This window comes from Pyxicephalus adspersus, chromosome 3, assembly GCF_032062135.1.
Source record: "Pyxicephalus adspersus chromosome 3, UCB_Pads_2.0, whole genome shotgun sequence".
In the NCBI taxonomy this organism is placed as follows: domain Eukaryota; kingdom Metazoa; phylum Chordata; class Amphibia; order Anura; family Pyxicephalidae; genus Pyxicephalus; species Pyxicephalus adspersus.
Window position 1 is genome coordinate 46141773 of NC_092860.1, and position 23384 is coordinate 46165156.

Below are 23384 nucleotides of genomic sequence, written 5' to 3' on the forward strand. Positions count from 1 at the left end.
AGCTGTCTTATAAACGGGTGAGTGTCTTATTTTAATTATTTTTGTAAAAATCGGGGGTGGCTTACTTAATGGGGATGTCCTAAAATCGGGGAAACACGGTATATGAATATAATAAAAGCTGCTATCATTAGAAACCCTTTGGCAAGGAACCCACATATTTGAGCTTTGTATTTAGACTCCACTCTTTGGTAATATCACACGGGTTTTGTGACTTTAGCAATATTACAGTCATTCCTTTATATATGAACATTTCTCTGATTAGCTTTACTTGTTGTCTGGATTAAGCTTTGTGTGAACCTGGACAAGTTATGTTTGTTTTGGCAGGGAAGCCTAATATTCTGTGTTCAGAGCTTGCTAGAATGATATGACTTATATTCAGTCACAAAACCACTTCCTTTTGGAATGTGATTCAGATATTTTCTTTTAAGCAGGATCTATAGAAGTACTTAACATGACTGAGATATTGTAAAGCAGTACTAAGCTTTTAGGGCTAAAATGTGGAAGACTTCACAGCATATTTGTACATTATATAGGGACATTTCAGACTAACTGACCACAGACCCAAACACTCCCATTGAAGTGGGACCAATATTTTTTTGTATGCAGTTCGCAATGTACATGAACATGTCACTTTTGGACGCACAGTTCTTGCCTGCATATCCATGCTGCAACTGAAGCTTTGCTCATAGCATGTTCTCCTTGGAGCTGCCAGCCACATGGTTTAACCCCGGGGTTCTGACCTGATCTACACAGTACACTTTCATAGTCCTATGTTTAAACTTCCCACTCGGGCATATTTCATCCAAGGATTGGAATATTCATAAAGTTCTTATGATTAAGACCATTCCTGGGTTAAAAAAAGTCAGAACGAGGAGGTCCATGATGGTTTTTTTAGTGTGTACAGTCTGAAACAACAAAGTTTTCTCCAGCTGAGCTCATTAGTGCATGGCTGGCTTCTTTGGATCTTACTTCACTGTCGGCTCATAACTATGAAGAGAGCCTTGAGGATTCAAATATTCCTAAAGTGTCAAGAATATGACAAAACAGAAAATTGAATGTAATATTCTTAAAACAGCTTCTGCAGTTAAATTAACTTTATTTATAGCCAGGAAAATGTCAAGTAGCAAATGTTTCCAGAACAAATATCCAAAATCCTAAGCAGTTGCCAACCAAGCCAGTGAGTAACAATGGTAACTAGCCAAAGCAAATTCAGCCATAAACATGGCAAAATTAAGAGGAAGAAACAGCATTCTATAAACTTGTGAACCTATAGGAAAATATAGGAAATATTGCATGTCATATAACTTTTTACTTCTGTCTGTTTATTTCAACAAAACTTTACCATTGACACACTTTTACATAGCAGTGGATCTATCTTACCCTAAACATTTACAACAAACAATTCAGCTACATGGAGATTAAAGTTAGCAATTTGAAAAATTAAACAGTGTATTGGAACTTTTAGCAAAAAAAAAGAAAACTGCCGTCGATCTTTCTGCAATCTGAGTCCAGTAGGTCCTGCACAATTCTGGCTTTCTTCTTCTTTCTGGTGTGAATTGGACAGAGGGTGCAAGCATCTTCTTCCTTCGTCCTCCGACTTCTTCTTACCTAACCTGATCTTTTACTGCACAGCCGTGTGTTTGGGCGACGCATATTCTTAAAAATGTAACAAAAAAGTGCTGATCTCACTGCGCATGCGTGCATAAACATAATAAAATAACTTTTACGACATCTAGAAGGAACCATTTGCTGACAAAAAACTTACTGTATGATTCTTACTGGTGAATTGATCTGGTACTGGGATACCACCACAGGATTATTCATCTTTCAAAAAAACATAAGTAAATATACTTGTGATTTAGCTTCCCTTTTTTTTTTTTTCTAATCTCCCTGTTGGGAAAAAAAAAGTTTTATAAAACATTAGAAATGTGTAGAATGCAGCACTAAGCTACCACTGAGTGATACAGAGACATAGGAAAGAAAAAAGGCATTTAACAAGAACATATATAAAAATATGTAAGTGACACCGGTAAAAATAACACTCGGAATGCTCATTTTACGCTACCTGCATTGTTTATTCAAAAGATTCCAGACACCCAAATCAGGGAGCATTGTCCTCTCTTCATTTATTTCTTTGGATCTACAGAATGGAAAGGTTTAACACATGTCTTTTATTGCTAGTTGTAATGAATACCAGATGTCTTTTTTTTCTGTTCTTAAGGTGAACTAATACTGACATATCATTTGCGAGTATGTGCTACATTTTTTACTTTGGTAAAAGCCACAAAGAAAAGAGAAAAGACTATTCATCTCATTTTAGTCTGTTTCTTTTTTGTGGAATAACTGTTTATTTTCCTATTCATAGACTCTGCTGCTTAAAATGCAAAGTCCTGTTATTTAGTATCCCATGAAGAAATGCTGTGAAAAAAAAACACATACACTAGTAAAAGAAGAAAAAAAGAGTTTCCTAATGTCTGTCCCTTACCCATTCGCCTACGTGCCAGTTAAATCACTTCCCCTGACATCCTGGAAAAGCACGTGCCAGAGCTTATTTTCATGGGATTTGGAAATCAGCTTTTCCAGGTTGACAAGTATTGTTATTTTACTCATTATTTCATCATAAGAATAATGTAGGGTTGAAATTCATTTTATTGTATTATTTTCAGCTTCTATATTCTTCTTCTAACTCATTGACTTATGATGACTTATGGAGGCCAACAATGGCTGAACTGCATTTCTTTAAAGACATTCATTAATGACTAACCATCATATACCTCTCTGGTTATAGTCAGTATGCTGTGAAGGGAAATACTTTAAAGAGACTCAAGATGCCCTAAAGAAGCAGTTCATTTACTATTCATGTACTGCCCATTCACTGGCACTATTGGTAAAAATAAAACTGCAGCAAAAAAAATCAATTCTCCTCCCAGCTGTGTAGATCTCAGAATTGGGTAGATTAAAATAAAAATCCCTGGTGTGTCTATATACCCTTTGTATTTAGCTGTTTGCCCAGCTTTAATAGATGGTGCCCTCAATGTTGATTTATTCTGCTACCAAACAGCTGCATCCATTTAAAGCATAACTTACACCACTGCCAGTTGGCCTTATGTTACTAATTCCCTAAATAATTTGGAATATTTTCAGAATCTCCTTCCCCTATACCCTGGCAGTTGTGTAGTAAAACTCTGTCTGTTAAAGGACGCTTGCCTTATTTCCTGGCAGAACTGGAACCAGCTTCAGTTCCTGTTGTCTGAAAAGTTCTTAAGAACACTATGTTATGGAAGACTCCACAATACTTAGAAGCTATTATTGGCTTCCACCTGATCTCCTTGCATTCTTTAACAGATAAGAGTTATGCAACGAACATATTGAAGCCATCAATGCCATTATCTTATTGTGCAACAGTGCTTACAGCCATGCATATTCCTGACAGTGTTTTTGCTTTGCTTAAATGAAATCCCCAATTCCAAGAATATCATAACTGATAACCTTGTTACTGTAATGCTTTGTGAAGCAAGAAAGTGCAAATCAACAAACACAAATATCATTTAACCCTTCCACTAAGTTCCAGGACAGTTAAGAAATTAGTTGACTTTCTAGAAAAAGGCAGAAAATATAAAGTATTTGATAACCTTTAATAACTTTTTTAGTGTTTTCCTATACTTCTAACTAAAACAGTTTCTAGCTAAAGAAGGTAAATTTCTGGCTGGGGTCTAAAATTAAACTTTTTTTTTGAGTTCCCTAAACAAAGCACAACTGAATGCTTTCTTTAACAGATAATATGGTAGATAATCTATCGATGAGAAGATTTATAAAGACAGTCACTCATTTTACTATCTGGACTTTAGTGCAAAATATCCTCCATGGAGTTTAATTTGGACACTTTTAGGTTTAGCCATTGAGTTTGTAAAGGATTTGGAGGAAATATCAATAAAGTGTATTAGAATTAAAATAGTAATTTTAATAGGTATCTGTTAGCTTGAGTAGATAGAGATATCCTTGTTTTCCTGGTTTTTAAGCCTTATCTTGCATTCCTAAAACCATTAAATAATATTTAAAACCAAGAACAAGTTAACTACATCCCATTGGTTGGCCTTACAAATATTTAATGAAAACAAATATCAACTATCAACGTTTTAAAAATTAACAGTAAAAGGGTACTCAATCATTCTTGTCTAATTCCAAGTGCCAATAAATTTGCTTGTCCTTTTTTAAACAACTGTTTGGCTCATTAAAAAAAGATGTTGATAGCTGATAATTGTTTTCATGAATAATTTGTAAGACCAACCAAAAGTCACAAAATCTCAGCCTGATTGGCCTAATGGTTTTATCTGTATTGCAACCCTAAAATCCATATGATCAAAGTAGAAGAAATTTCAAGATATGAGGCTTCCAAACCACAATAGCAAGACAAGATACCTAGATATCCAGCTTTGGATCAATGACCACCTTAAAGGTGCGTACACACTTCCAATTTTTATCGTTCCAATCGAACGACGAACGATCGATTGGGTAAAAAATCGTTCGTAAAAAAGTAACCAACGACGCCGACGAACGAGGAAACTCGTTGGAAACGAACGACCGGCCCATCGGATTGGACGACGATCGTTGAACATCGTTCGTGTGTACGGTCGTTCGTTGATCGTCCATGTTCAGAGCATGCGTGATGAACGAACGTCCGTTCACTTTCCTGTCGTGCACATAGTTCCTCTATCGTTCAAACGATCGTATCTATTGTGTGTACAATATCTACGAACGATCGTGTCGTTATCTCTATGTGCAGGATCGGTGCTATACGATCGTTCGTATATATCGTGCAGGATCGTTCGTCGTTCGTTTTCCAACGATAATAATTGGAAGTGTGTACGTAGCTTTAAGGCATCCGTGTCAATATGTTCTATAGCTAGGGGCAAGTTCAATCTTTCTTCCTTAACCAGATTTCTAGAGACCAATGTCACTGACTGTATTCTACTGCTACATGGTCAATGCTTCTCAAATGTTTGATTTGCTTCAGATTGGAAGATATAGCCTTGGAAACAGGGTTTAGCTGAGTTTCTTTGTGTAGATTTTCATCTTTCACCCTTCTGATTATATCCCCTCTAGACCATCTGTACTTTTGATTTGAATAATATTCATAGAAAATGTATGATCTGACCATAAAGATAATTTAACTATTTTTTTTTTACAAAATTACCCTTTTTCTTCGGTTTTGAAATTATCCACTATTTAAATCATTCCAACCTAAGGCTATGTACACACCTCAGATGATTCTCGTCCAAATATCGACTCAGGGCTCAGTGGCCATTCACGAATCCAGTGACGAATGACCACAATGCAGGTGAAGGGGAGAGAGTGCAGTTGGGTGCCGCTTGCTAGTTCTCCTTTCCCCCTGAACGAATCCATCTATGTTTAGCGCTCGTTCATGCATCTTCCAATCTTTTGTCATTGAAAAGGTTTGCAAAAGAACCTTTCCAATGACAAAAAGTCTTATTTTGCATAATTAAACCTTTTGTTACCTGTTTTTCTTTTCAGTCATGTCCCCCTGACCTTTCCCCTTGCAGTTTTGATGATAATATTCTGTCCAGGAGCTTTGCAATAAATCAAGAAGGCAATCGTTTTGCCTATTAATATTTTTTGTCCCTTGCCCCTCTGCTTGGGAAAATCCCTAGGCTACTGATTAAATTAAATAAAAAAACACATTGTTTCCTACACATCCTATAGAAATATTTTGCTACATGTTTCCTAATATTAGGACAAGTTGCAAGATAAAAGATGACATTTTGGGCTCTGTTTATAAACAGGACATCTGACATTCCCTCGAACATTCCCTGGTGGGAATCATATAAAAAAAGATTCCCTGCTTTATAATTAAAGCCCTTTATGTACTAAAATATTGTTTGTTTTAAAAGCAAAAGTAGAATTTCCATTAGCCATAGATTGCTATGTGAAAAAGGCAAAGTAAATACTTGAATCTGATATTTTGTTTGTGCATAGTTTAAATCATAGGCCAGTGCAAAATTAAAAGAAATCATATGCACATTTTTTTAAGTTTTATATTTGAAAGCCTTTCAAGTACAGAAAATACCTAGTGACATGTGAGAAATGAAAGTTTTGGATCCCCCCACTTTCTGTCCTAGTGATTGCCAAGACAATTAAAAGGACTCATCTCCCCACCTAGAACACAGAAAGTAATAAAACCTTGACAGAGGGTCTAACTATTTCCTTTTATTTTCCCAAAACAAAGATGCCATTACACTACTGGTATTTATAACATACAAAAAGGCAGTCATAGCAACAGGTAACTTTTTGCATGCATTTTAGGTAATTGAAACAGAATTTGTAGAACTTTTGGTCCCTAAGATCGGGTCACTTGTTCATACAAACATTCCTCCTTTCAGACAAAGGACATATTGGGGTTTTATTAAATTAGCAGGGGCAGCTCACACAAAAAAAAATTAACATTCCCTTTGCCACATATTTGAGGTGAACATCAATTTTTTAATTATTCCAACCCCCTTCTCCTCTTTCCTGGACTTGAAAAAAAAAAGATTTAAATACAGGTTTACCCCATTTATCAACATTTTATAAGCAAATAAAAAGATTTTGTAAACAGCACATTCATTATTAAGTAATTAGCTTCAATTATGTTAGTACATTGGCCTCAATTACTTAAATTTATTACTTTAGAACTTGAGTTCAGCGGGTGCTATATGCATGTTTTTATATTGAGTCACCAGGTTCTGAGGTCTGCTAAATTGGATGATTGTTACACATGCTGAGTATTAGACACCAATGTTTGAAATCATTCAGTGTTTTCTCTGACTTCTATGGTACTGTACAGCTTGAGTTTAGAAGTTCAATGGGTGCTAAATGAGTGTCTGTATCCTGAGTCACTGAGTTTTGAGGTCTGCTAAAACAAAAAAATCAACCTTAGTAGGACTACATTTCCCAGCATGCATATTAAGACATGTCATTTCATAAAGCTAAAAATTCAATCTGTCTCTTTACTTGGTGTGAGCATGCTTTTTCTGCTGGAGTAATAGGAAAATTGGATGGGGGCCAACCCATGAAATGCTTGTCCTGGCTGGACCTGTTATTGTCTGAAAAGGACCCTAGATTTTGGCACATTTATGCTTTGTAATCCTTACATCATTTAAATCTTTGTTTCTTCTATTAAGTACATCTCACCCCCTATACAAAACTTTATAAAAAAAATATTATATTGTACTTATTTGGCTCAAAAGTATGTGCATGTTTTATTTCTTAGCTTTCATCACAGTTTATGCCCAACTGATCCAAAACTTCTGTTCTCAATCACGATCCAAATAATCAACACAGATGTTTTAAACACGAAAAGGCTTTGGTGTTCTAGCATTGTGAGAACTGTCAGAACCTTCTGTGGCAATCTAGGACACAGCTATTACGCTACATTGAGTGTAATGTCCTTAAAGTTTATGTAAACCCTAACAGTGAAATATTCTTATTCACTCCACTTTGGTCTTTTAAATATACCATTGAAATATACATATATATACATATTGAAAACATTTTATTTTATCTACCTAAAAAGTTGAAAAAGTCTGTTCATGCTATCAGAAATCTGGTGATCTTCTAACTTCCTGTGCATTGTTCATTGGCTTTACTGACATTTTTAATGTATAAGCCCTGCACTGTTCACCTCCGTAGCATACAAAACACTGATCCATTACAGTTTATAGTCTTAACTGACTTATCCTGTAGTCGTCAGGGGAATAAAGGGAATAAACTTGAAAAAGAAATGCAGCCACAATATCCAAGTACTGGCAAACCTAATATTTTATATAGTAGATAAAATATGGTCATTGGAAGCTAGGAAATTATTTATGGATCTTAATAATAATCTTTAAAAATGTTTTTCTATGCTACGAATATTTATTGACTAATACATCTACCAAATTCTGGCCCTACTATCCAAATAATTTAGCTGAAATAGAAACTCATCAGACCAGTGTAAGACCCTGGTCAGCACCAGTACTTGCCAGACACCAGTCCCCCAATCTAACGCCGCAGTATTCACCTATAGCAAGCCTCAGAAGATAAGTTGCGCCTTCCACCACACGATTGCCCCCAGGACTGGCAGAAGACCAGGAGCCCACAGATAGTCAGCACAAGGTTCTTAAAAGGAAAATCCAGAATACTAAGCCAGAGGTAATCAGTCCACTAGATGAGGTTCCAAAGGAGAAGCATGAAGCAGAGTCGAGGTCACAGACAAAAGGTGGGCCCAGGCAGCATACAATTGAAGGTCAGAAACAGGCAAGGTCAGGAACAGTAAATCAAATGAAACTCACACTAGCAGCAGCAGATCAGCCCAGGTCAACACTACAACAGGAACTGGGGACTGTGAGTAAAAAGCCTATAAAGCCCCAGCAGCCAATGACTGTGCTGGGGATGCCGATACAATACATCAGGCTGCATGGCTAAAGGGAAGCAGGGTCTGCTGATACTACTTTTTTCTCCTGACTGCTGGAAATGACATCGCTGGACAGAATAGGATTACCAAACAGATAAGCATTTTACCAATCTTCTTTTGTCTATTTTTGGTGGGGCCATGTGAATTGTTTTCTCAAGTGCCTGTTCTCTGCTGAAAGGAGTGGCATCTGGTGTGGTCTCCAGCTTCAAAGTTTGAAATGTGCATTCAGAGATACTCTTCTGCATACCTTGGTTGTGAAAGTGGTCATTTAAATTACTGTATTGTTTCCTTCTATCACATTCCTTCTACTGTTACCTTCTATCGCGTTGATTCAGTCTAGCCATTCTTCTCTGACTTCTGGTGTTAACATAACATTTTTGCTAAAAGAACTGCTGCCTATTGGTCATTTTCATATTTTTTTTGGACCATTCTCTGCAAACTCTGAAGATGCATATGGTTAAAAATCTCAGAAGTTTTTAAAATACTAAAACAAGCTGGCCTAGCATTGACAATCATGCCATGTTCTAAGTCACAAAATCACCTTTTTGAACCCCATTCTAATACTCGGATTTATCTTTAGCAAATTATCCTGACAAAGTCCACGTGCCTAAATGCTAATTGAGTTTTTGCCATGTGATTGGCTGATTAGATATTTGTGTTAACATTTTAACAAGTGTACCCAATAAAGTGCCTGGTATATAGTACAATAAGGTTTGTAGTTAATTTAATTATGCCCTACCAGTAAGTTTTATACCATTTCATGAGCTATTACTTGACACATAATAATGTTGGACCATTGCACCTAGTAATGACAGATGGTGGCTATTTATTTTTAGAGTAGTTTATACAGAATAATCTAATGCATAAAGTATTTGTCTAATATTTATCTCCAATCTATCATTCAGTTATAAACAAATATAAATTGCCTTTCTTGTGACTTCATTGCCTATATTTTCATAGGCGTGCTTTGTTTAGCTTGCAGCGACTAAGAAAAATAAGTAGAAGCTTTACAGTGTTTTCAAAAGATACTGTGTGCTATTATATCAGTGTAATGCATTTTCCTTGTAACTGGGGAAATTATCAATGGTTTATAAAGAAAAACATTATAAACAGCATTTGGCATCTTCCTAGCTTAGCAAATGTCTAGAAAAAAATAAGATTATGTTTGTTTTTATATACTCTCAGGGGGCTTGATATGCACTTCATTTAAACTTGAATTTTGTAAATGAAGTTTAGAGGAGAACAAACTGTTTAGCCGAAGGGAGTTAGCAGAATAGTGTGTAGTACAAAAGGCCCTTAAAATGTTATATATGGGGCTGCAAACTGGAGAAAAAAGTGTTATCAGGAATAGTAATAAAAGAGGTAGTCCATATATCTAATTTACATTCATAAACGTGTGAATTTTTCTTAATAGTTAACTAATCAGGTTTTAAGTGAACCTGTTTGCAGCGCTAGGTCTTAGGTTCCAATCACAGCCAGGACATTATCTGCATGGAGTTTACACGTTCTCCACTCGTTTGCGTGGGATTCCTCCAAATATTCTGGTGTCCTCCCTCATGCAATTAGGTTAATTGGTTCACCCCAAGTTAGACTAGGCCTTAGACTGTGTTAAGACATAAGACTATGGAAGTGATATTAGATTGTGAGACCTTTTGAGGGACAGTTAGTGAGGTGACTATGGACTTAGTAGAGTGCTGTGTAATATGTTGGCGCTATACAAATACTAATTTTTAATTATAACCTGTACCCATTTATACTTTCAAAAGTTCTGTTTAAAAACAAAAACATCATTGTGCCTTCTTATAAAGCAGGGAATCTGACATTCACCAAACATTCTCTGGCAGAGAATCATTTATTGCCATTAAAAACTAATGGATCTGGAAGTCTCTCTACCAAATAATGTTTGGTGAATGTTAAATTCACTGATTTATAAATAACCCTTGGTATCTGCAGTGGCATTTTTGGACTAGTAAATCCTCATCCCTGTCCCTTTAGTTTATCTTCAGTAAGTATCTTCGTTTCTGCGGCACCAACTGCCACCCACCTGTCTGATTGGACAGTGGAACGGCATTTGGCTGGGTTTACCTTAACAGTATTACAGTATGACAGTATTAAAATAAAATTAAAAAAAAAAAACGTCAGTACATGATCACAGTTCTTTTCACTGACACTTCTTATAGCAAGCAACCAGTAAAGTGCTCTGGAAGCCAGAGGTTGGTTGATAAATAAGGGAGCCCCCAATGTTGGGGTTTCCTGCACTATGGCATCCTTCACAAAGGCAGTTTCTGTGGCAAATGCTAAATAATTAATAGTGTTTCTCTATATTTGCAGGAGACCTAAAACAATTCTGTAGTCTATGAAATTGTTATTGGTTTGTGCACTTAGTGGACATGTCCTACCTATTGCACTAAAAAAAAACTCAATTTGCTCTGGCTTCATGTAGTGGTAATAAAACCCTATTTTCTCAATGTTTTCCTAATAGAATGAGCCTAAAGAAGATATTATAACTGATCAGTCACACAATGAAATAGTCCTTAATTAAATAATGAAATCTGATTTTCTGTTTGCCTAAAGCATTAAAGCTTATGAACAAATTGTCATGGGTTCTGTAATGGGTCGAAGGAGCAGGTCACCTAATAATACATTACAGTAGCTGCATATAGTAAAAGTGCCATTGCCTTTAATAGGTACCTTGCGTTATTGAGAATTTCTATAATCTGCAGAGACAGGGGAAAAAGATTTGTTCTAATGAGTATATGCTACACAATTCTGTTATGTATTTGGAAGTGGAAGTTTTTTCTAGGAAATTTTTATGTATTTTACTCTATATAACATCGAAACACATTTAAAGCATTTATTTGTTCATGAAAGTGGAAACAACTTTCAGCATTAGTAATAAAAAAATATTACTTGGCAAATTAATGATACTGACTAGCTTAAGTGTCACGATGAACAAAGATAATATCTATTTCAGTTCTTAGCAAAAGGCTCATTGTAGAGTATTTTCGCTTTGTACAACTTGCCAAGGTTCTATACTTTCATCCAAGCCCAAGACAGGAAATGTATAAATACTGCAATACAAGACAGCTAATTAGAGAACACTGATATGAACCATGTACCATGGAAGTATGTTTTCTTAACCTCTTTACTTGAAGGGGTGATGGAAGTGGTAAGACAGTGAAATTACTGTCAATGCTGTTCTTCAGAAATTCTAAACTCACTAGGTTACATTTATCAGGCAGCAATTATTATTTAGGAGTGATTCCCACACAGAAATAGCTGACTTCAATTTAGAACTAATGTCTTCCTGCTTCTTCTTTCTTTGGCAGCAAAATCCGCTTGTGTGGCGTTCATTTGACTACTTTTGTTTGACTGCTTTACAGATGCATGAAGTTGCAATGTTTTGTTCTAGCAGATCAAAGAATAGGTCCTAGAGATATAATATTTAGTTCCAGATGCAAAGTTTTGTTTAATTATTGCAAACTATAATGGTTTGTATTAGAAAAATAACATTAAAAAATATTTTATATGCCTCTCTTACTAGCTCACTACTGACTCTATCAAAGCAGTTGTAAATACCCAATGCTTCCGGGTATAATGAAGAATGATATATAAAGAATAATAAAGAATATAATATATTATTATTATTACACAGTATTTATATAGCGCCATCATATTACACAGCACTGTACAAAGTCCTTAGTCGTGTCACTAGCTGACCCTCAAAGGGGCTCACAACCCAATGTCCCCACCTTATTCATATGTCTTTAATACAGTTTAGGGTCAATTTTTTTGGGTGTAGCAAATTAACCTAACTGCACGTTATATATATAAGAAAAATATAACAAATCCATATTACATATCACCTGACCCCTGTCTCCTAACAATAAAAACAAGACCATCACCCTGTGCTAACTTTGACTGCATCTAATTCAAAGGTTGTACAATTTTCACTTTCAAATCTAATGCAGGCATACATTAGTGAGGAAACATGGGAAAGCTCAGTATAAGGGTACATACACACACTCAAAATAATTATCACATAAGACGAATGTTTATGATCATTATGGTCTAAACTGTTTTGTGAGCAGTGGTCTCCTGATCTCATGCATTGATCCATCCTGGAGGATCAATAAATGACTGAACCAGTATAACTGTTATTTTTTTTAATAAAAGAGGACAAAGGAGGGTGACTCCCACTTTTCCAAAGCTTCATTATTACCAAAAATGATCATGAAAGATTGTTTCCAGTGATAGCAACATAAGTTGGAGGATATTCTAAAAACAGACTCAGCCATCTTGCACATTTCTTTATTATTTAAAATGAAATATCCTTTCATAATATCTTTGTTCAACATGATTTTGCATGTTACACTTTAATACCAGTGGCTGAATTGGTAAGGGGGTCAGAGACAGTTTTGAAATTGAACCTTCTTCTTCACCTTATGCATCAGCGTAAACATGTGTATTATTCACTAATGCGCCAAAAATTAGGCCTGGTATTTTAGAGTAAATTAATGGGCCAAAATTCATTCTTATGCATTACTAGCACTTTACTGTGTTTGCAGTAGTAAGGAAATTTGGAAACGGTAATTGTAGTACCATAAGAAATTCTGATTCACTGTGCCTCTGACTGCTATAACAGTGCTAACGAGATTTCATGTCACTACAGTGATACTCTCTGTTCTTCCTGCTGAATAGAAAGCTTTAGTGCAAGGATATCACTGCTTCTACGTTATTCATTCATTCCCCCAGCCCCTCTCCTACTTCTTCTTTAAAAAGCCAATACTGTTTATGGTAATCATGATAATTTATTATTATATTATTTAACGTAATATAGTGAATTTTTGGCTTCTAAGTGCTATCTAATTCTCATATTACTTTTTTTTTTACTTTAAATGATAAGAGACAACTGCAAATGATCCTAGTCCAGAAGGGGATGGGGGAACGGGAAGTATAAAACGAGATAATACAATATAAAATAGCGATGCATTAAAGACATGAGTGTGGCTGTTGATTGCATAGTACACAAAGTTACATGTATTGTGCAAGTTGGATTTCCATGAACCAATGTATAATGCATATCCAGAAATAAAATACATAATTTTATTGGCAATAATTCTCATATGGCGATAAAAACATATGACTTATACAAAACATATAGAAAGATATGATAGATTTATGTTAAAGCAGAATGTTCATTATAGAACACTGATCTGAGTAAGACCTAGGCTTCTAAATACTGTTTACATAGAACAGTGGGACACATATGACCACTGCAGGTGTGTATATTTTATTGTTGCATTTGTGTGCTTACAAAATACATAGTTAATATTTAGATTATAAGGAAGGTAGGGTGCTTATCACATTTCTTTTGTTTCATGTTTCTATTCATATCTAACCCCTGTAGTCACACTATGGAAGCTCATAAATAAATCAAAACAATATTACTATTGGCAGTCCCCATTTCTCACATTTACTTGTAGATGCTGTACTCTCTGCGTGGTATAAAACTTATTTCTAGCTGTAGGAAACAGCTGCTGGCAATATGTATGACAAAGCAAAGAAATCATTGTGCTTGTACTCATCAGGAAGTGTACAATTTCCTACAAGGAAAGCAGCCAGGGGGTACATTCCACAGATTTAACTAAGGATCCCAGCATGCTTCTTTCCATAGAATTTCTGGATGGTGACATTACATTTTTTACTACCACGTACATCTTATAACAGTTAAAAGGAGACAATCATTAGAGAAATACTTGGCTGTCATGGCTGACTTCCTTCTAAAAATGCTAATTGCCTGGTTGTTATGTTAAACTTCCTTAAGTTGGAAGAAGAGTGCATATCTGGATAGTTCTGAGCCAGGGGCTTAAAGAATTGAACACGGGAAACATATTGATTATATCAGAGGACAGCAATGGCAGCTCCTATGTTTCTGGTATGATAGGTTTATTTTTAAAATGACCCTGTCATAAAAAAAGAAAAAGCCTTGAAAAGTCCCATTCCCTGGTCTGATGTCACTGTAGGGCAGACATCAATTCCCCAATCTCCATTGAATGCTTTATCTATAGTAAGCCTCCCCCCAGTTGCCTCTAGGAGAGAGAGAGAGAGAGAGAGAGAGAGAGAGAGAGATATCACAGGCCAGGCGATAGGATGTACTACTAACCTAGATTTATAGCCAGCTAGCCCAATCAGAGGTCAGAATGCTGCAGCTAAGGGCAAAGTTCATTGGCCATGGCAAGGGAATCGGATGACACCCCATGTCTAGTGGGCTGCACAGCACCACTGGAAGGACACTTGAGAAAACAAAATATCAGGTGGCTGCAGGGGTAGGGTACCAGGAAGCAGTGCAGGTAGAGCAGGACAAGTAAGTGTGTTTAGTCCTAAAAAGAATTGTGTATATGCTCATCCACTGTCCTCACCATCCATTCATGAGAAGTTTCCAATAAACCAACACTTCTGGCAGAACTGATCTCTTTGTTTACCCATGCACGTGTCTGATTCTTGTTGTGTCTTTCAGAGAAATATAAATTAGTGGGAGAACTCAATGAGCACAGAAATTTAGTTGTTTTAGAATTTTGGGCTTGTTAGAAGACAGGACGTGGAGTTGAGTGGAGTTGGTGCTGCAAGTGGCAAGACGGGGAAGTTTGTTTGCATCTATAGCTTTTTCGTGCAAATTCTTTTCCTTACAGGGTCTATATAAACAGAAGAGATGATAGGGGATTCTTGTATTGTTTCTCACATTATCATTTTTTTAATTACATATCAATTATATGCATTAGGGGACCTAATCAAGGATATTTTTTGCCTGTTAATTCAAGTATAGAAAAAATAAAGCCTAATTACCTTTTTAGTATTTTTTGACACGTATATATCATGTTTTTGTGCAACCATGTGGCCTAATTGTATATGCTTAGATATCTAAATTATGTGGAGGAGTGACTTTTAAAAGTTTTACTAAATTATTTTATTATAAATCTTTCCTATTTGCTACTACTACTACAAAGCAGGTAAAAAAGCCTCCTATGTGACAGCTGTGACAGGCGTTCTTTATGGAGACATCAGGGGTCTATTAGATCCTTTAAGCTTTCTGTGTCTGCAGCCCTTATGGATCTGGGGCAAAATGCCTCAAATCTGCTGTTTGCCCAGCCATTGTAGTAGCTTTTTCAATAGTTCTACAAAATAAAGTGGAGAATCTTTTTCACCTGCTTGGCCATATTGATTACTGTGGAACATTATACTAACACAGCATATTGGAGTAATCGGGTGTCCCCGATCAGATTAAAAATGACAAATCAGATATTCAAAGGAAAACAAACCAGTGCCTACTGCCAGTGGTGTTTTCCTTCCTTAAAGCAGAAGAAAACCTAAAAGTAACCCAAAACAATAAAATCACACATACCTTCAATCCCGCAGATCAGTCTATCCGTTGGGAGGTTTCTTCCATTGGGTGCTGCATCATCCTGATATCCGTCTACAAACCGGCGAAAAGGGACCATCAGGTGCTGCCATCTTCTCCTCTCTTCTTCCTGGCTCTTGTTCCGTTCTGATATTCGTCTACGGCCCGGCGAACAGGGAGCGCCAGGTGCCGTCACCTTCTCCTCTCTTTTTGCTGGTTCTTGTTCCTATGTCACCCGATCTCGCACTGTGTAGGTGTAGACTTAGACGTGGATTGGGAAAAATCATGCCGATCTCACTGTGCATGCGTGAGATCTGCAATTCCTTTCCCTATTGATGGAAGGGCTTCTTCTGCGCATGCCTGAAATGCTCGGTCATGTGCAAAAGGAGCAGATGACGTAGGTATCCCGGGAGGCTATGTGCTCCCATTCATTCTTGATCACCAAAGCGATCGAGAATTAAGGGGGCGGTGCTGCACCCCTTTTTTTTAAAAACTTAAAAAAACACTAACAAAAAAAACTTTTTGGGTTGTCTACTGTTTTTTGTAAAGTAAAATTTCTGCGTTTAGGTAAGGGTAATTGACTTGCCAAACCTCATCTACATCAGTGGTCGTGAAAGGTTAAATCATGTAAATTGCTTGATCAGCAACAGCAGATTTTACCTATAATATATATTCCTGTTTGTCCAGACACTCTGAAGTTTCAGCCTACAAATCAAAGTGACCTCCAGAGGTTGCTACAGCTGCCCCCACAGGACTTTATTACCTCTCTCCTGGCATGGGGAAATTGCTGGAATATTAATAACTAACGGGAAGCATTTTTTTAAATGGGAAAATATGTAAATGTAAATATGATGGTATACCGAAAAAACTATAGATCTGTTACATAATTAGGTGTAAAATAATGCAAAACTTTCTGTACCAGTACTTATAATTCTAACATTAAAACCACCTCTGCTTTTAAAAATTCAACAATAAAGATGTGTTTTTAACTTTCAAGCTAAACTGATGTATTCAAGATTTCTCTGTTAACAATACACAGCAAAACCCTGTAACGATTACTTGACTTTCAAGTTCACTTTAGATACCAATTTTTGATGGGACTTGGCTAATAAAACCTTGCTTTAGAAAATTGTTACTGTAATATTTTCCCATTACATTTTTTTAAAGTCATTTAAAGATACCTATAAAGTAGGCTTCTAATGGGGAAGCGTCCTCATGCATATCCACGGCTTATTATAGACCACATTGGCTTGTACTGTAAATGTAAATGGTGTTTTAAATCAACATAATGTGTGGAGTACACTATAGTGATATAACAATGCATTTTTTATAAAATCCACCAGGCGAGAAGTTTGACGTTTTTTTATATTATTGTAACTTTGATATTTTTTATATGGATGTGATATGTAAGAAAATATGTGCAAATTGTAGTTTTAGAGGAAGAAAAATCCCAGTGAATCCTATTTTTAGAGTTAGTATGGGGTTTTTATAAACTATTATTGTAATAATATTCCAGGGGGTTAACAAGTACTGACTTCCACGTGTTATGAAAATACAATACAAAAATAGATTCTAGCTTAAAGCCAAATTAAATAAGAAAGTACAGATGCAGCTTAAAGATCACCTAAAATTAAGGAAATTAAGGTGAGAAAAAGAGTGTGTAGAGGAATTCATTCAGACCCGGTGGTCCTGGAGGATGCCAGGATACCCTGCACATCCCCAGCAGCCTACACCCATGTGCTCAGTGCTTTCTCAAAAGAAGGCAGTGATCAGGCAAGTAAGTATATTTTATTGCAGAAGGCATATTGCATGTTTCTTTCTGCAATAAAGACCTGTCTTTCCTGTCTTTCGGTTTCTCTTTTCACTATGGTTCTGTTCTGGGTGTTGTGTAATTATTATAGTGCCCATTTTCTATGGTTTCTGACTGTGGCCAATCCCCCTTTACTCTATACATTGAGGCTGATGTTTTAGTTACAGAATACCTTAGCTTTTGGGGGTACTGTATGCTCTACAGGTAATTAGAGACAGCTTGAAGGCACCAGAAAAAGTTACGTATTAGTACATTCATAAATTAGTTATTTTCCCCAAAAGGAACTATTTACCTTATTTTATTCTACTTTTACCACTTCTATGTACTGGAATAATGATTATAGATAGACAGATCTCTGTTGTGAGTAATTAGAGAAGGGGCTGGACTGTGTATCATAAGAACATACTGTAGCTTTTTTTATGCTTTATCAGAATATTTTTTTTCATTCTGAATAGAACTCATTTGACTTGTATACTTTAATTCACGTAACAGAATTATCTAGAGGTTCTACAACTTTAATAGGAGAGCAAATTTAAAATCTTTTGAATTGTTGTGTTGATTTTGCTAAATTTCCTTCCTTTCTTACCTCACCAATATGTTTTAGAAAATTAAGAAGTAGTACTGTCACTGTTCTATATAATAAACAGGATCCAGACTGGTGTTATCGCTAGGAAGTCTGAGTAATCCAAATGGGAATTTTCACCAGATAATGTTATTTTAGCCTATTCCAGGCCAATGTACAAGAGATTTAAGTATATCTTGGCTTTACATTTATCAGCTGTACAACCACATGTAGTCATCAGTACTATTACATATACAACAAAATGGCATTTTGTTACTGTTTTATGGTTTTTGCTTACTCTATAGCTAGATAAGGTTTGTGAATTCATGTGTTGTGAATTAAAGACCATCTATACGATGCTGTGTATTGAGTTGGTAGGCCTAATCACTGCCTTTTGTTTTGTAAATCTGATTTCTTCGGAGCCTTCACACTAGACGGAGTCTCCTTTTTATTGTTTCATGTGGAAAATAGTAACAATTCTTATTTTAAAAACACCAGTATTTACCTCATTTGTGGTTTCTTCTCTCTATGTGTAATTGAGAGAAGGAAGAAAAGTGATGCATTGCTTGTATTCCTAGCAAAGTGATTAATTTGCTATTTTTATAGTCGTAGCATGTTGTGTAGCTGAGCCTGCCAGGCTAATGAGACCTGGCTCCTGATAGATTTCTTTTTGAAATGGCATTTCAGGAATCATTATCACTGCATGCCATATTACTAGTAGTAGGACTGCTGCTGCTGTTTAACAAGTAGCAGGTGATGCTATGGCTTAATTAAAAGGACTAGAAAAACAAAAGAATCCTGGAAATAAAAGGAAGTTACCTAAAAAGTGCAGATATATTTCAGAAAAATGTAATATAGATAAATATTAGACATTTATGTAGACTGGAGTTTCATGGCTTTGGTTAATGAAAACTATTTTAATCCAAATGTCCACATTGCATCTATATTAGGGGTTTATTGCAAAAAAAGAAGCCAGTAAAAGACTTTACATTTAGTATACTGTTGCTGGCTAGGAACACGTGATAGTACCTAGACATCCTTCATTCTTCTAGCCATACAGGTGATTGTCAGGACCTTGACATTATCAGGGGTTCATCCTGTTTATTCCTGCATCTATTACCTGGATTGCATTGATGATGTCATCGGAAGCATGGTTTAGTAACAGGAAATGTCTGATAATATCTCCATTAATATGTTGACCACCCCACAACTTCACAGTACTGTGGAAAGAATAAATATGAGACCCTAAGTAAATGATAATCTGCAGTCCACACTATTTAAAGGACAAAGTCGTAAGCTCACTTTAACCACTATTTCAGCAAGAAGGAAACATGGAAGTGTCATCCCTAACATGAATTCTATTTCAGCTATCTGATCTTGCACATTGCACCCTTTTTTTTTTATTAGGCAATGTCATTGAACCGTGGTTTATGAATCAGATGAAGTCAGCAAGAGTAAGGTGGACCTAACAAAAAATGCCATCATATTATGATTAAAGGTTCATGAGTTGGGCTAAATAAATTGAGATTGAACTTTCTATTGTACAACATACCTAATATAGAGACAAAACCATGAACTGCTTGCCTGACAAATTTGGATGCTCAGCCAGGTGTCAGATCAGAACCTTGGACAGATGCTATGATTTCATAAGGGATTCAAGAAGGAGAGAATATCACGGTATCTTGAGAAATACTGGACCCCCAGACCACCAGTTCTGATGAATAAGCTCCGTTAGATTCAATTTACTTGTAAGCCTTTTACAAATCTTCCTGTCCTCCGGGGTCTATGGGTTGTGTTTATCCTTTTTGATATTTTACTGAAAACATCCTGGACATCCTGGTCCACATGGCTCAGAAGTGTCAAGCAAATAGTTAACAAAGTATTTCTATAGTTATTTATTGGTTTAAGCTACAACCATAAATGTGCTTAGTTAAAAAAAAAACTTAGATTATGGTCAGACAGGCCTTTTTCTTATAAATAAAAAGAAATACAGTAATCACAATTCATCTGGAACTACTGGCTTAGCTCAGCAGGTGGTACAAATTGGGATCTATTCTTTCCGTCACAGTAGATGAATTTCCTTATTAATGAAAGACTTTGCAACTTTGTAGTAGTTGTGTGTAAGCTAACTTACTATCAGAAGAATAATGACATTGACCTTAAATTAATAGAGAAAAATATACTTTACTTATTTATTTTTTTGATGGAATTATTTTTGATTTCAAAGTCTGATATCTAGCTTTAGTTGCAACAGGGTTCATGCAAAACAAATACCTTTTGTTTAGCTTTTTACATCTGTGATGTCTATTTATAAAGAATAATGATCTGAGGTTCAGTTTTGTATTTAAAATCCTGATTGCTACTTTTATTTTGACATTTCATTAGAAGTGGCAATGTGCTTTTCCTTTTTTTTTAGTGTCAATTGCAATTTCAAAATTTGGGACCACCTGTACCAAAATTCCACCAAAAGGATGATCAGAAACTCCATTCACTAGATTCGAGGAAATGATCACCATAAGTGCCATATGTGTTCTACTCACTCTCATTGTGGTCATGCACTACTTGTAAAATGGAGAACCCCCCATGAAAGTGGTGATCTCAATCAGTTGATCAGGTGTAATTACCATTTACAAATATGCTATTAGTAGTAAAGATGCCAATAAATATTCAAACTTATATTGATGCCAATAAATATTCAAATATAAACCAATTATCTAAACCTCCAAACAACAATATGCTTCTTGATTTATTAAAAAAAAATTAATTATAAAAAAAAACAAGCATAGTTGTTTAAAGTATCACTTGATGTAAGGTGTCAAGGTCAAGACGTTGCCTTGTATGTCAGAAAGATGAATACCAGTTGTCTACCCTACCAGCTGGAACCAGTAGAAAAAAAAACGAAGGATCAGTTCACTGTTACCAAAAAAAAAAAACAAAAAAACATGTAATTCTAATTAGTCTTTCTAGTGCTAATTAGTTTTACATTTATATTTACTTTGGCCTGTCAAGAAACCACTGTTAGGGAAATTTTTAACACATTAGCTAATTGTTCCCCAGAGAATCCTTCTCTTCAAGTTTCCTCCTGGAAAAAATGTTTAATTAACATTAATAGGGTGATCTTTGGCCCAGCTAGATGAAATGAGAAACATCCAGACATTTTTCTTTCATATCATGATAGTTCAAGGTGGATGACTGGCTACTGCTTACTAAATAATGGATTAGATCATCAGGGGGAATCTTTTAGTAAGAATTTACTCGTATTTTATTATCCTTTATTTTTGACCTTCATCCTGTTCTAGGCTCAATAGTATTATTATTGAATGCAAATTTTAATGCAAAAATCTCAATCTACACACACTTCTTCACATTTTTTTTCCTACACATCAACTCCACAAACACATACCTAAATTAAAAAGAAAATAATTTAGATTTGGTTTGGTATTTTATATAGCATATATATGTAGCTATTGTAAATGTATCTCAAATAACTTGCATACTGCTATTTATAAGAGGAGAATGTTCACTAAGTTTAGTTAACTTTCTTTACTTTTTTTTTCTTGCACATGATTAGGTATTCAAAGTGAAGACAAGTTCACTTTATTTACTTCCATTTACTCTACCAAGTGAACATACAGTTTTAAAGTAGGGCTTGATTAATCTGACATCTGACCCTAAGGTAGTTCTAGCAGCAAGAGCTTACTCACCCTTGAATATTTAGGAGCTTTACTGCTTGAATAAATAAAGGTTTGCTTGGGTTGGGTATAGGGTTGGGACAGCCAGCCTCCCCTGTAACTGTGACCACAGACACCCATGTGAATACCAACAATCCATTTGACCTCTAAAAGAACAGCTACCAATACCTTGGTAAATCATCCTCACATAGTCTTATATTAGAAGGCATACCACCCCTTCAACATGCCCATTTTTTGGTGAGTTAAATATAACATAAAGAATTTGGGTGGTTATATTCTCACCTGGACCCAGGACAATCTAGATAGAGAAGACCCCTATTTTGGGGGCCATTTAGGCTAGTACCATCCCTAACAATCACCAGCCAATGGTAACATTGCTTGCTATTTATATTGTGTTAATATGTGCATGATGGTCTGCATTTGCCTGCTTAAATTTGCAGTCTACCTGAGGAATGCTTACCGAACATAGAGTGAACCAAACCCAGATGATTTTGCCCATCACTAGTGACAATGCTTTTCATTCTGTAGTAATTATAACATATATTGGGTATATTTTAAACATTACAGTAAATTATATAGTGCTAATTTGAACACTCAAACTCTATATATGTAACCATTGATACGGGCAACAATCTTAGCAAATTATACCCTTGTAGGAACTTTTTAATTAGTGACTGCCACTTACCTGCACCCATCTGCTCTTGAATATAGTTTTCTCCTTTCTAAAATGTTCCTTTACCAATTCAGTTCCTTAATTTTTGCCCAGTCCACTACACTTTTTTTTGTTATACAATCAAAAGTCCTAGCATGACAAATACTATGCTTTTAGCTACTTGTCACATATTTCTACTCCTTTATCTAATGGAGTAGCTATTGGTAACTATTACGCAGCAATGCCTACAAGTCATGGCAACAACTCTTTAAAATTAATATTATAAACCATAACATAACACATGTCCTACTCTTACCAAAACAGTAAGAGCACAAAGAGCTAGGGCACATATACCAATAAAGTACTGGAATTGCTGATAGCACACATTAACATTCCCAACTCTGGATGGTTTAGGTTTGTCTGATGGCTGGCAAGTCCTGCACAAAGTCTTAATACCATTATGCTTAGAACAACCGGTGTAGCAAACAAAGTCCCCACCAATTCAACCTTAACAAGCACATAAAGAAATGTGTTAAATGAGATATTAGAACTTTTGAACATGATACCTTGTGGATCCCATGGTCCTGCTACAGTATCCTATGTGTGTAGCACCATTATGTTATTTTTCAGCTTAGTCAGCTGCTCACCCCAGGGACTACCTTGGGATCAACGTGACTGCTGGCAAATGTGATAAAACATGTTTCAGCTATGGTTTTATTTCTCAAAATAGCAAGGTAATTCTAAATTTTCTATGCGTTTATTGCTGCGCTGTACATAAAAACCTAACACCTGCCTCAGTTATGCAGCCCTTTTGTACATA

At 35.8% G+C, this 23384-nt stretch overlaps 1 protein-coding gene across 1 annotated transcript in view; it reads left to right on the forward strand.

The window, feature by feature from the left end:
* Positions 1–23384, forward strand: part of SVEP1 (sushi, von Willebrand factor type A, EGF and pentraxin domain containing 1) — a gene marked incomplete at its 5' end in the record, with an annotated part of 170821 nt that overhangs the window by 38608 nt on the left and 108829 nt on the right. The window lies entirely within an intron of this gene.